This window comes from Eumetopias jubatus, unplaced genomic scaffold (assembly GCF_037043125.1).
Source record: "Eumetopias jubatus isolate StellerSeaLion01/CBP00866 unplaced genomic scaffold, mEumJub1_p1.0 scaffold_13, whole genome shotgun sequence".
Lineage (NCBI taxonomy): Eukaryota > Metazoa > Chordata > Mammalia > Carnivora > Otariidae > Eumetopias > Eumetopias jubatus.
Window position 1 is genome coordinate 42,387,377 of NW_028274819.1, and position 13,996 is coordinate 42,401,372.

Consider the following 13,996-nt stretch of genomic DNA (forward strand, 5'->3'; position numbering starts at 1 on the left):
CTGAGATGGAATCAGAATTAATGGCCAAGAAACAAATGATTAAGAAGTGATGAATGAGATAAATTGAAACACTGGAGAAAAATAGTTGGGATTTTTTCAGTTTAGAAAGAAGAGTTTACTTAAGATTGCAGGAAGGACCCTGAGGAGATTTTCTGTATTATATATATTTCATAAAGAAAACTAGAGGTAGGACCAGAAAAAAAATTCCATTTTTGCCTTCATGATGAACTTATTCTTATTGTGGTTGACACTGACAGAAACTTTCTTACTAGAACATTAATCTCAGAATCAGGAAGGGATCTTTAGAATTCATCTCATCCATCCCTCTGCTTTCAAGAAGGAATGCATTTATAGAATCTCAGTCAATCCACAAATCTTTTTTTAGTGCTTATTATTTGCCCACCATTGTGTTAAGACTCTGTGGCGTTTACAATATTTCATATTTTCCACCAGTCAGACATGAGAAATTCTTTTTTTTAAAGTTTTTTTTTTTTTTTTAAGATAGGTTTTTAAAGATCTACAGAGAAGCAGGAGAGGAGGGTGCTGTCAAAAGCAATTTACTGGGCAAATACTGTGTGTCACAGTGCTTTTGTTTATTTTATCTTACTTAATCCTCAAACCAATGGCATGAGGTCGGCAACATTATCCTCCTTTTGCAAAGGAAGGAACAGAGGCTCAGGAAATTTTTTCTCAAGACACCAAGATAATAATGGACAATCCAGGATTTGAATGGAGGACTGTATAATGCTTCAAGGTTATGCTCTTTCTACCAAGATGTGCTAATATCTCTTCTGGTTATTATTGGGACACATTTCCTCATGCATTTTCCAAGTTTCCCAAGTCTCTTTGAGCTAAGCAAACAGAAAAACAAAAACAAAATCAGATAAAAAACAAAAACAAATTACTTTTTTTTAAGATTAGTGGGATTTTGTTTTTTTACTTTTTAATATCTATAGTTTTTCTTTTCAAATTCAGCTACTGTAGATTTTCCCTTTTCTATTAATTTAAATTCTTCAGGTTTGGGGAATCTTATCTTTTAGTGTACTTTGGATTTTTATTTGCTGTCAAGGATTACTTAATATTATTCTGGCTTTTTAGGGCAGTCGGATCTAGAATTCAACAGTGAATCCTCTCTGGTTGTTAGACAGTTGATAGAGTGCCTGGATATGTCATGAGAATAATTGTAGAACACGAACTTTAGAAAATCTAGATGCTGTCTAGACTACTAGTATTCTTACATTTCTACCATAGTGACATGTATTTTTGTGTCTACTGCAAAAATTTATGAACCATGAATAGAATTTTAATAATAAATTATACTGTGGTTAATAATTAAAGTTAGGGAAAATAGTTAAAGGAAGATTGTCATCTCCCACTTAAAATGACCATTTACTATTATGCCTATAATCCATATCTCACACTGGAATCTATTAAGTATGTGTCTTAAAGTTCTTTCAATTCATAGTACAATTTTTTGATATCTCTGCAGATATTTTAGAAATAAGCTTTGTTCTTTGCTCCTCAGGAAAATGAAATAACTGGTACTAATGGAATAACAAGTGTTTTGAATATGGGGATATACAGAGGACACTGTTATTTGGAGGATTAAGTCATCAGATTATCTTAAACAGTTTCCAATCCAAACAATTTTCATTTCTTGAGAAGGAAGCCAAGAGAAATCAGATCCAGGAGTGTGCTTAAAAAAATCTCATAGGTTAGACAGATATCTTAGGTCTGACTAAAGTCATGAATGAGGATATGAATACTGAATCTTTTGGCAGGAAATAGCATGTAGTCAATCAACACTGACCTCCCAGCAGCTGGGGTATAATTGTTGTTGATGTAGCTGAATCACGCTGGGCAAGCAAGCAGAGATACCCAGGGACACAAATTAGGAGCACGAAGCACCTAGTATCCAGGTATCCAAGCACCTGTAGGTTAAATAACAAGAGTCAAAGGTAAGCTCTGCTAAAAATGAGAATCACGACATAAAGTTACAGAAGCCCTCCATAGTGGGTACCCAGTAATTCAGCACTGATAGGGAGCAAGAAATAGGTCACCGCCAGGGGTGCTGAGTCTTGTGACCTCTGATCATAGAGCAGAGATTGATCGTCTAGTTCTAGTTATCTGCTTAGTATAGAGACTGATATTTATAGCTAGATGAAAGGAAAATTTTTCTAGATTACAGTAAATCTGTGCTGCCCAATAGAGAAGTGATTTGTTACATGTTGGCTATTTAACAAATTCAAATCAATTAAAATAAAATTAAAATTTAGTTCCTCAGTCACATGAACTGCATATCAAATACTTATTACCACATGTGACTAGTGGCTACCATTGGACAGCAAAGATACAGAACACTTCCATTATCACAGAATGCTCTATTTGACAACATTGTTCTATATTATAGTAGTCATAAGGGCTAGGCTTTTGGAGAGTTCTAACACTGGCAAAATGTAGAATCTACAAGTATCTGTAACAAGACATTTCTATGACCTGTACTTTAAAGAAGACCAAAAAATGGTATTATGTCAAATTAAGTGAGGCTTCTGAAAACAGGATTTTGATGGAAGAATTGTATTATATGAAGTTAGTGTTGAAATTGGTGTTCATATTTTTTTTTACTGATTTGCATATTGTTGCAATAAATACAGAAATTTTTTCACTGAGGAACATCTATTAAAATCCTGTTGGAATGGATCATAACTTATGTATAGAACTGCTGATATTATATTAAAATCTATTTTTCTTGCATGTATACTGTGTGCTTGGTGAAGCATATTGGTTTCTGTGAGTTACTTCAAATTATCTCATCTCCACTGATGGCTGATGAGAAAGTTGATCCTTCCATATTTCTTTCATCAAACTGTCAACAAGGCAGCTTCCCATTTTGAGTGCTATTTCTCATTGTATTTAATTCACATATTTTTATGTATGCTTTTTTCGTTGTATTTAATACAGATTGTGTGTGTTTAAGTATGTGTCAGAGAGAGACAAAAACAATACACAAGGAAAGACAGGAGGGAGACATCAGACATGCTAAGAAAAATAGAGTAAGATAAAGGTTTTTTTTCCTTGTCAAAGTAAATTAAACTCTCAGAGAAAGAGAGAACCATTTCCATTTATATTGGTATCTAACTTTCTCTAATATCTTAAACCCATGCCCCTGAGAGTCACCCCCACTCAATTTTGTGGCTTCTAGAGGAAAATCCAAATCCCTTTGTTCAGAGGTACTGCTTTTTGACTTTGGCATGAAGGTTCTTGAACACACCCGACCACTGATATGGAACCATAATACATGGGGTAGACAAAGCTTGTTGTTTCCACACTGGCTCAAAATTAAATAGGCAATTCACAGAAGAGGATGCCTGGATAATAGGGATATGCAGATTAAAGCAATAATAAGCTACCTTTTCATATCCATCAGACTGGAAAAGATTAAATGTGAGGAACTAGGATTCTCATAAACTACTTGTGGGAGTGTAAGTTTATATATCTACCCTGAGTTTCGCTATATCTAGCAAAGTTGAAGATGCACGTATTCTATGAACTGGCAATCCAACATATATATATATTCTACATATATATATTCAAAAGAAACTCTTGCATGTGTATAAGAATGTTCACTCTAGCACTGTTTATAAGAGCAATCAAAATAAAGAAGCAGTCAAAATAAACAGGAATTATATATATCAACAAGTATGGATCTAAAAACATGATATTACATGAAAAAAGACACAAAATTACATATCTAGTATATGGTATGACCATAAATATTTTCTTAATAAGCCCATATATAGTAACAGTGTAAAAACAGGTATTAAAAGAATAAACACTAAATTTAGTGCAATTAATACGAAAAAAATAAAAGCAGGTCCTGCCTCAAGGGCACAGGAGACAAACAATTAAATGTGATTTGTTATTGTCTGGTATAGAGCCACCCTGTTTACTCAGACTATCCACAGTGCTTGCTCTTCACTTTACCGACAGAAGCTTTCAAAGTTGCTTAAGCCTCCTCTGTTTAAAGTGTGACTCTTGGCCTCCCCTTGAACTCCTGTTACAGGATGGATCAGGATATCTGAGTCTTCAGACAGTCGGCCAGAAGAGGTCTTTTTTACAAAAATAAAACTTTTCTCATTAATATGGCATTTTAGATAGCACCTTTGGGATACCCTACAACTCCCAACCGTATTTTCATTTATTTATATGTTTACTGATTCCACTCATGTGTCAAACATTTTTGAGAGGCTTTTATATGCTAGGTATTGGGAATACAAAGATGACTAAGAAATGGTTTCTACCCTTAAGGAGGTCACAGTCTATAATGGCATATGCAGATAATTATAACACAGATAATTATAAACTTTTTTAGCTCATGCTTTAGAGGATGCTAAAAAGGGAATTAATTATAATATTATTTAAGGTTTTTTTTTCCCTTCAAAGTAAATAAAAGAATTATCTCTCAAAGAAAGAGAATCGTTTGTATTTATAGATCAGTGTCAGATTTTCTTTGGTATCTCAAATCCATGACAACCAGGGTTAATATTTATGTTTCCAGCCCAGACCTCATTTTTGAGCTCCAAATTTATATATCCAATTTTCTACTGTACATTTCTTCTTGAACACTTTAAATTTAAGATGTCTACAATGAAATTCCTGATTTCTTTCTCAGGTCTCCTATACCTAAATTCTTTCCCATCTCAGTAAATAACAACTCTGCCCTAGGTGCTCAGGTCACAAACCTTTAAGTTCACCTTGATTCCTCATTACAAGACATAGTTTCCATTTGCCTCTCTCTATGTCTTCTAAACTTACTCTGTGCATTGAGAACCTACTGAGTGAGTTCCTTCTCACTTTGACTTCCATTTGGGTTCAACCAAATGCAAGGCACTCAGGAGAGCTGGGAGAGAGTAAGATTAGTGTCCTTTCCCTCTCCACAGCTCTTTCCTTGCCAGATTGCTGTAGGTTGGTTGTGACCCTTTCATGACCCTCTCCATACAACTACATTCTCTAGGTTCCAGCACCCATCCTTTCCCCTTATGCTTTAGGCCTTGGTATGGTAACAGCTTCATTCTAAAACTAGCTCTTGGGTATATCACTATCCCTTGGCGTTTTCCTTAAAACTTGCCCCGTATTTTTGTAAATATTCAACTCTTCTCATATTACCCAATTTAAATGTGCCACTACCATTATTTGGTCCAGGCCATCAATCTCTCCTACCTGGATGATTGTACTAACCTCTTAGCTGACATTCCCTGCTTTCTCCCTTGTCTCCATACGATCTGTTTTCCACAGAAAAGCGAGGTGGATCCTTTTAAAATATCAGTTAAATCAGTTATTCTTTGTCTGAAAACCCTTTAATGGATCCATATTAATTTGAATAAGGGCCAAAGCCCCTACGATGGCCCAAAAGGCCCTACAAAATAGATATGGCCCTCTCCTTCTTCTCTAACTTCATCTTCTCTTACTCTCCTAAAGGAAAACTGTTTCTCTACTCAAAACACATCTAGACACCAAAAAAATTTTGAGTTTTCCACACCAAATAATTCTTCAGTGCTCTGTGGGCACCGATTGGGTGTCCTACAATTTAACTCAATTCTCATATTAACAAATCAGAGTTAGCACAGACTGCCCCCACAACAGATCAAAGGCTTAATCCCACATGACTGCCCCCTACTTCAGACACCAATTACAAGTCATGGGTCTCCTCAGGTTATCCACACTTCTTTCCAAGTTGGTTACAAATCAGGAGTTCCCCAAACCCTCTCTTCAGTTTGATTATTTGCTATAATGGCTCACATAACTCAGGGAAAGCCTCTACTATTAATTTTTTGTTATAAAGAATACAAATGAATAGCAAGATGAAGAGGTATATGGGCAAGGTCTGGAAGGTCCCAAGTGTAGTTCTTTTCGTATGGGGTATGGGATGCTCCATCCTCCTGGGATAAAGATGCATTCACCAAGTTCTCTGTGGTGAAGTTCTCTGGACCTCTTCATTCAGGATTTTTATGGGACTCCATTACATTGGTATGATTGATTAAGTCATTGGCCATTGGTGATCAACTCAGTCTCCAGCCTCTCTCCCCTCCCCAGAGGTCAGGGGTAGGGCTGAAAGTTCCAACTCTCTAATCACATAGTTGGTTCTTCTGGCAACCAGCCCATTTCCTGGAGCTATCTAGGGGCATATTAAGAATGACCTCAGAAACAAGCTCAGGTACAGTTGAGAGGGGCTTATTATGAGTAATAGACACTCCTCTCACTCTTACCACTCAGGAAATTACAAAGATTTTTGAAGCTCTATGCCAGGAAATGGGGATGAAGACCAAATATGTATTTACTATATCAAAATATCACCTCTTCCCTTTGCTCTTTTTTGCTCATGGTATTTTTCCCTACTAGTGTTCCTCAAATAGTCACACACCTCAGGACCTTTGCATTTGTTGTTTATTCTTCCTGGAATGCTCTGCTCCTCAATACTCTCTTGAATCATTTTTCCAGCTCTTTCTCAGAACATTTCTAAGTTCTTGCTTAATGGTCATTCTCGGAGAGATCTATCGGGACCATCCTTTTTAATGTTGGAACCTCTTCTACCTACTTATCTTTTTTTTTTTCCTATAACATTTGCTGCATCTTAATATACTTTTTTTATTTTTTCATTTCTTTTGTTATCTGAGTTTCCCCACTCAAAGGTAAGTTGCATGAAAACAGGCTATGTGTGGGTTCACTGCTTGACCCAAGGTATATAACAAACATTTACTCAATGAATGATTGAATGAATGTAGTAAATTAGAGACATGTACAAGAAGCCTGTGAGTATCAGAGAAGACTGCGAAATTGCTTTTATTCTTCTGTCTCCTCACTCTGGCTTCACCAGTATGCTTCTGCTTCTGAATGGAAGTTCTAGTTAGTTTATGCCTGAAGACCACAAGATCTGTCTGCTCACTTATGCCAATAGGCAGATCTAAAATTTGAAACTCAGATAAAAAATTTCCCCTTTTATCTGAACATCACAAATATAAGACTCAAGTACATAAAAGCATAGATAGTTTTGTTTTCATTGTAAAGGACAATAGTTCTAGACTGTGTTTTACTTCCTAGTATGATTATTCTTGACATTATTGGATATTTTTTCAAGGTAACCTTTATATTCAACAAATTTGCAATACCAAAAACGTTATTGTACAATATAATAATTTTATTCTTTAGTAGAAAGAGGAATTATGAGATAGAGATTACTTAATTTTTTTCATAAATAGCATTTTAACTGAGGGAAGTTGTCAGTAAATATCTGCTAAGCGATTTTCTAATATCTCACATACAAGATTTTCTGCTTTTTTTCCCGAAACATACTTCATACTAGGAAGCCTCAATTAAGATTCCAAAATTTAAATCAGATATTAAATTTCAGTTCATATTAAATAACTGCAAGGAATCTTAGAAGGTCAATCCTGTTTTTTATTCATATTTCACAGAAATTTTTAAAAAGGGATAGTTTCTGTAATATCAATAATAATAACTAGACAAGAAAATAGGAATTTTCTAGAGAGAGAGCATGAATGGGGGGGGAGGGAGAGAGGGAGAGGGAGAATCCCAGGCAGGCTCCATGCCCAGTATGAAGTCTGACACAGGGCTCAATCCCATGACCCTGAGATCATGACCTGAACCAAAATCAAGAGTTGGATGCTTAAATGACCGAGCCATTCAGGTGCCATGAGAATAGGAATTTCTTTTGTGAATACATTATACTGTTTGTTGACCATTGATATATAAATATTTCCCATAGTCTAACTGAATCTACTCAAACCTTTGTGATGTATCTTAGGTTTGTGAGTGGATTTTGAAAAACATATCTGTTATTATCAGGACAAAGTATTTATTGAACTTCTGGTGTGTGTCATGCATTTTGCTAGGCATTTTCACCTTTGCTTGCTGTTTGCTTAGCAATGTCTTTATTGAGATATAATTCATATGTCATAAAATTCACTCATTTAAAGAGTAAAGTTCAAGTTAATTTTGATTTGAAATCCAAAACATAATGAGCTCTTTATATTTTATTACCATTGGTCTAACTTGTGCTTTGAATGGATCTTTTAGCAATGTATGATTTTATGACATGGTCATTTGGAAAATGTTGGATCACTGAGTTATACAAAGCTTCCAAATGTTGACATATTTCATGATACAATATAAAATAATCACATCCATTAATACCACATTTGTAAATTTGAAAACAATTTTATTATTGAAAACAAATCAGTTGTTTTCCTTGAAGTGAAAAGACTCACTTCATACCATTTTTGAAAAAATGTCTTTTAAGAATCCAAGATATGGAAGCAACCCAAGTGTCTAGTCATACATGAATGGATTAAGAAGATGTAGTATATACAATGGAATATTACCCAGCCACAAAAAAGAATGAAATCTTGCCATTTGCAACAACATGGATGGATCTAGAAGGTATAATGCTAAGTGAAATAAAGTCAGTCAGAGAAAGGCAAATAACCATATGGTTTCAGTTATAGGTGAAATTTAAGAAACAACAAAAAAAATACAAACAAAGAAAAAAGGAGACCAAAAAGCCAGAGTCTTAACTATAGAGAAAAAACTGGTGGTTGCCAGAGGGGGAGGGGATTGGTGAAATATGTGAAGGGGATTAAGAATACCCTTAGTATGATGAGCACTGCTTAATGTGTAGAATTGTTGAATTATTATATTGTACACCTAAAACTCATATAACACTTACGTTAACTATCCTTGAAATAAAAAAAACCCTATTTTGAATACCATTCTGTGCCTATCATTCATTCTGTCAAGTAAAAATGGTGTTCTAGGAAAAAGCCATTAGTTCGGATCTTGAAGAATCACACAAGTCCTTTTGTCAAGAAAACTATTGTTACTTTGGTATGTAGCAGAAATAATTTATATATACTTAGAATTTGGTTACACATATTATAAAGTGTACTCTAAGTTGAGATTTAATAAGATCAATATTTTTTTACTGTTTTATCAAGAATTTTTAGGTGAAACTGTCATTTAAAAAAAACACATGTACACTTGTGGAGCACTGGGTGTTATATTTAAGTGATGAATTTCTAATTCTACTCCTGAAACCAATACTACATTATATGTTAATTAACTTAAATTTAAATACAATCTTGGAAGAAAAAAAAAGTACATGTGTGTGGTTACAAAGACTTCAATGACCGCTAACTAGTACAATTCAGTGTCACTGGCTTGATTTATGATAAGGCACCAGTAATTTTACTTATCATTAGTTTTGCCCTTTAGAGTAAATGTCAATGCAGTGAAAAGACAAAAAGATCAGTAATATTCTAAATATATTTTTACAAATACAGCATTCATATAAAAGTGGACCCCAATGGTGGCCAAAATGCATTTTGAAAAGTATGAGTCAAGTGATAGATGTAAATATAATGGTAGTGAGGGGAATAAACATTCTCTTCCAAGAAAGTTAAATGTTTATTTTTTAAATCTTTAATTATTATTCAGTACACACACAATTATTTAAAACATTAATTTAGAAGGAAACTAATTGCTTTAAATATCTTCTCACCTCAAATTCTATTCCCTTAACTTTCCTTAAGTGACCTTTAGTAGAAATTTTTTTTCTTTATGTTGGGAAGAAATAACTTATAAACAATTATGTGCCCTTGAGTGAGAGATATTTTATTCTTTTTTTAATGCATGATTTTATTTAGTCTGTCCATTAATAACTAATATTTTAGAACACTTAATGATATTAATGGAACTCAACATAAGAGAAGTTCAACTTAATTTTTTTACCTTTCAATGTTAAGTATTAATAAGAGAGTCAAAATAACTACGGTCAAAATTATTATGTCAAAAACATAATAAATAGTTGGTGTTAGGCTACATAGAATGCAATTTTTGGTGTAAAGTTCTTTGACTGCAAGAAAGAACATTTGGTTTACTTCACTAATGAGAATATCTCTTAATGTTGGGATGGCCTCTTATTGGCATTTCTTCTGCTGTTGATTATTAGCATAGTTATCTGTGATTGTATGAATGGAGATGAGTGGAGATGTATTCATACTGTTTATTTCAAATGATAGTACATAACCAATTACTGTAGTAATGAAGAGGTAGACAGGCCATGCAACTGCCCAATATTTTTGAGTCCAGTAGATTTAGCCTATGGCGTTTAGTCAAGATTCAGGAATAAAAGCCCCCATGAGATATAGAATGTAGCCAAATTGGGAGCTTAAGAAAAGAACAAAGCCATAAATTGTTCTTTTTGGCAATGGGGATGGTAAATTTTCCACCATTTTCCCTGTGACTTTAGACAATCTTGTTGTACTGCAGCCAAGGTGCCTGGGGAATGGGGCCTTTCACACCCCCTCCATGGGTGTATGGTTAGTGTAAATGTTGAGATACAAAGTCTCTCTTAATAATTCCAAGAATTGTATAGTATCACTTATCACTGTACATTATTGTACAATAGAATATAGAAATATATAAAATTATAACATAAAATTCTCTTTGCTCTACCCTGCTAGCTTATTTTAAAAATGGAATTTTTAAAATAAAAATATGTTATGCAACTTGCTTTTTTTCCCCTTAATATAGATTTATCTCATTTTGGGGGATATAATTTTTGTCTGGTTTGCTCACTAATCTCCAGAATTTAGAACAGTGCATAGAAGATGCTCAGTAAACATTACTTTAGGAGCTGTCCACATTAATATAGCCGGATCAACAAAGAATAACTTATCCATTCCTCTATTGATAAGCATTGGCTTGTTCCCAGCTCTCACTTTTAAAGTAACACAATAGTAGAAAAAATGGGTGGAAGAATGTTTCAGGCAATATGAATAGCATGAGTAAGACCTGGAAATGTGAGAGTGAAATTACTTTTCTGCAGAATTTCATGTTTTTAGTGAAAATAATGTGTGCGTGTGTATGTGCATTTGTGGCTAGGGTGGGCAGGTGTTAAAGTTGGACAGGAAAAGTGAGAAATGAGGTTAGATGGGCAAGCAAGTACAAGATCATGAAGGGGTATGTAAGCCATTTAAATAAGTCTGGACTTTATTAGTGGAGAACCACTGAAGAATTTGACTAGGTGAGTGATAGGACCATGCCTGGATTTCCAACTTCCATCTTCATCCTTGTGGCTGTTGGAATAAAGTGGTATTTTGTAGTCAATGAAAATATTTGATTTTAGAACTTTATTAAACATTTGGAATAAAATATATCATAATTCTGTATCATGTAACTTTTATTCACTGTTAGGATAGATTCTAAACTTTTTAAAAGATTTATTTATTTATTTTAGAGAGGAAGAGCATGAGCAGGAGGGGCAAAGGGAGAGGGAGAGAGAGAGGGAGAAGGAATCTGAAGCAGACTCCATGCAGAGCATGGAGCCATCCCACGACCCTGAGATCACGACCTGAACCAAACCCAAGAGTTGGAAACCCAATTGACTGTGCCACCCAGGTGCCCCAGGATATTCTAAAATGGATTTTTAATATTGATATTATATGACTATATTGGCAAATATTTATTGAATGTTTACTATGTGAAAGCACTGTTCTAAGTGCTTCACGTCTACGAACTTGTGTTAACTCACTTGATCTATATACAATACGCTGTTATTATTCCAATTTTATAAAATAGATCAATAAGATCAAAGTTACAGCACTAGAAAGTAGTGGAGTTGAGATTTAAAACTAGGCAATCTGGCTCCAGAGCCCATGCTCTTAAACATGTCACCATACTGCTTCCTAAATCTGATTATTTCTAAAATATATAAACAAAACCTGTGAACTTACATGTGAAACTGTGATAAGTCAAAAATTAAGTTATATTTCCTCATTTACAGAATGATGTAAATTCGACTTATTCTGTTTTTATTCCAGTTTTTTCTTTTGTAAACATAAAGAGACAAAAATATATTTTGTGAATTAGTGAGTTTGCTGGCCAAACTAACATTAATTATAATGTCACATTTAGAAGAAGGTGGTTTTCAAATTCAAGTTACTCTCAAAATTAACTAAAAAAAAATCACATCTAAAAAGTTAATACTGCATTGTATATCAATATATAATGTTAATCTAATGAGTATATATATGTATGTTGTAGATCAAGAAGAGGCTGTAAAGCAACCATAGAGTTTATTTGGGGCCTTAGGGATTATAATCTAGAGACACAGAATCCACCAAAATTGAAAGTGTTCTTGGAGTTAGGAGGGAAGAATGCAGGTTTATAAAAGCAAAAACCATGAGGTTATATAACTTGTTTTGAAAGAATTATGATTGATGCTGGCAGAGTTTAAACTGACTATCTAATACACAGTTGGCTATTTAGATAATAGGCATTACATTATTTCTATTTCAGTTTAAGTTAGAAGGATGTGTTCAAGGAGGTTGTGGAGTTGCAAATAACAAATTGCAATTGACAAAAGTCAAAAGTTCATGGTGTTCTGACAGTTGAAACAGGAGATATGCATAAGTCCTACTTCCTTTTGACTTTTGACTCTATTTTGAGTAACTCTCTTAGCAATGCGTACTTCATTTTGAATCTTGTTTCATATGTATATGTATACAATATGTTTCCATTTATAGTTCTTGGTCACATAAATGATTTTTTCTCATGTTACCAAGAGATTAATGATCTTTACAGATACAGGCAAGATTGAATGATTTTCATAAAACATTAAAATTGCAGAGAGAGTCTATACTCATGGAATATTTCTAGATTATAACCTATAACTAAAAGTGTCCTTATAGATTATCTAATCCAACACCCTCATTTTACAGGTGGGGAAATAGAAGCCCAGAAAACTACTCTCACAAAGTGGCAAAACTAAAACTAGAACCCAGATATTCAGATATATATTCCAGTCACTTTCCATTATACCACTTCATAATCAAATATTTTTATATATATATTCTATTAGCTCTTATTACACACCATGCAAATTACAAGATGAGTGTCATACTATTTTTAAATTTTATTATTTTCTATTTCTGTCATTTGCTATATACTAGCAAACAATGAATTCTTACTAAATATATGCTTATGTGATTTATCTGGCCTCAGCTTGAGAGTTTTATCTGTTAATCTTTATAACTGTCTGCATTTCTGTTGTCCTACACTCCCAAAATACCACTTTTTTTAAAAAGAGAGAGAAGCAAACCAAGAAACAGACTCTTAACTATAGAGAACAAACTGATAGTTACCAGAAGTGAGCTGGGTGGGGGGATGGGTGAAATAGGAGATGGGGATTAAGGAGTGCACTTCTTGTGATGAGCACGGGTATTGTACCTAAGTGTTGAATCACTATATTGTACACCTGAAGCAAATATTACACTGTATGTTAACTAGCTGGAATTTAAATAAAAACTAAATGAAAAAGGTATGTGCGGATTTTCTACTGCACAGGGGGGTTGGTGCCCCTAACCCATGTTGTTCAAAGGATATATGTAGTATGTGATCATACTAGAGGAAAACATGCTAAATCTGCCAGTTAAAAAAAGATTCAATTTAGATTGCCCCTTCAGATCTTTTTGTTCTGCTTATTTTTTCACAGTGTTATGCTGCTTTTATTCACTTAACATTATCACATGGCATTTTTTTCACTTTTAAAAGGCTTTTCCTAATATTAGTTAAAAATCCACTTTGCCTCTGCGTAATCAGTACCTGAATATAGATAGACCTGTTCACTTAATCGTTTCACTATAATTGGACTTCCCATTTGTTTTCAGTTTTTCACTATCACCAGTATTGTTTCAGTGAATATCTTTTAACATAATAATCTTTTAACATATAGAATTTTATCCTTGAGAATGTAATTTCAAGTAAAGAAATCTTGTTAGAAATGAAAAAAATGAAATAACTTTTTTTGTTATGATGCCTTGTCTCCTGAGGAACTTAAGACTAGAGTTCTTTATATAGTTCTTGCTCTTATTTAAAGGAAATTAGGATCTGGAGAACCCCGCAGGTGCTCAGATTTTCA

General features: G+C 33.9%; 1 protein-coding gene and 1 pseudogene across 1 annotated transcript in view; one reads left to right on the forward strand and one right to left on the reverse strand.

The window, feature by feature from the left end:
- SOX6 (SRY-box transcription factor 6) overlaps positions 1 to 13,996 on the forward strand; it is a 384,265-nt gene that overhangs the window by 160,325 nt on the left and 209,944 nt on the right. The window lies entirely within an intron of this gene.
- LOC114219425 (phosphatidylinositol N-acetylglucosaminyltransferase subunit P-like) lies at positions 817 to 10,322 on the reverse strand (annotated as a pseudogene).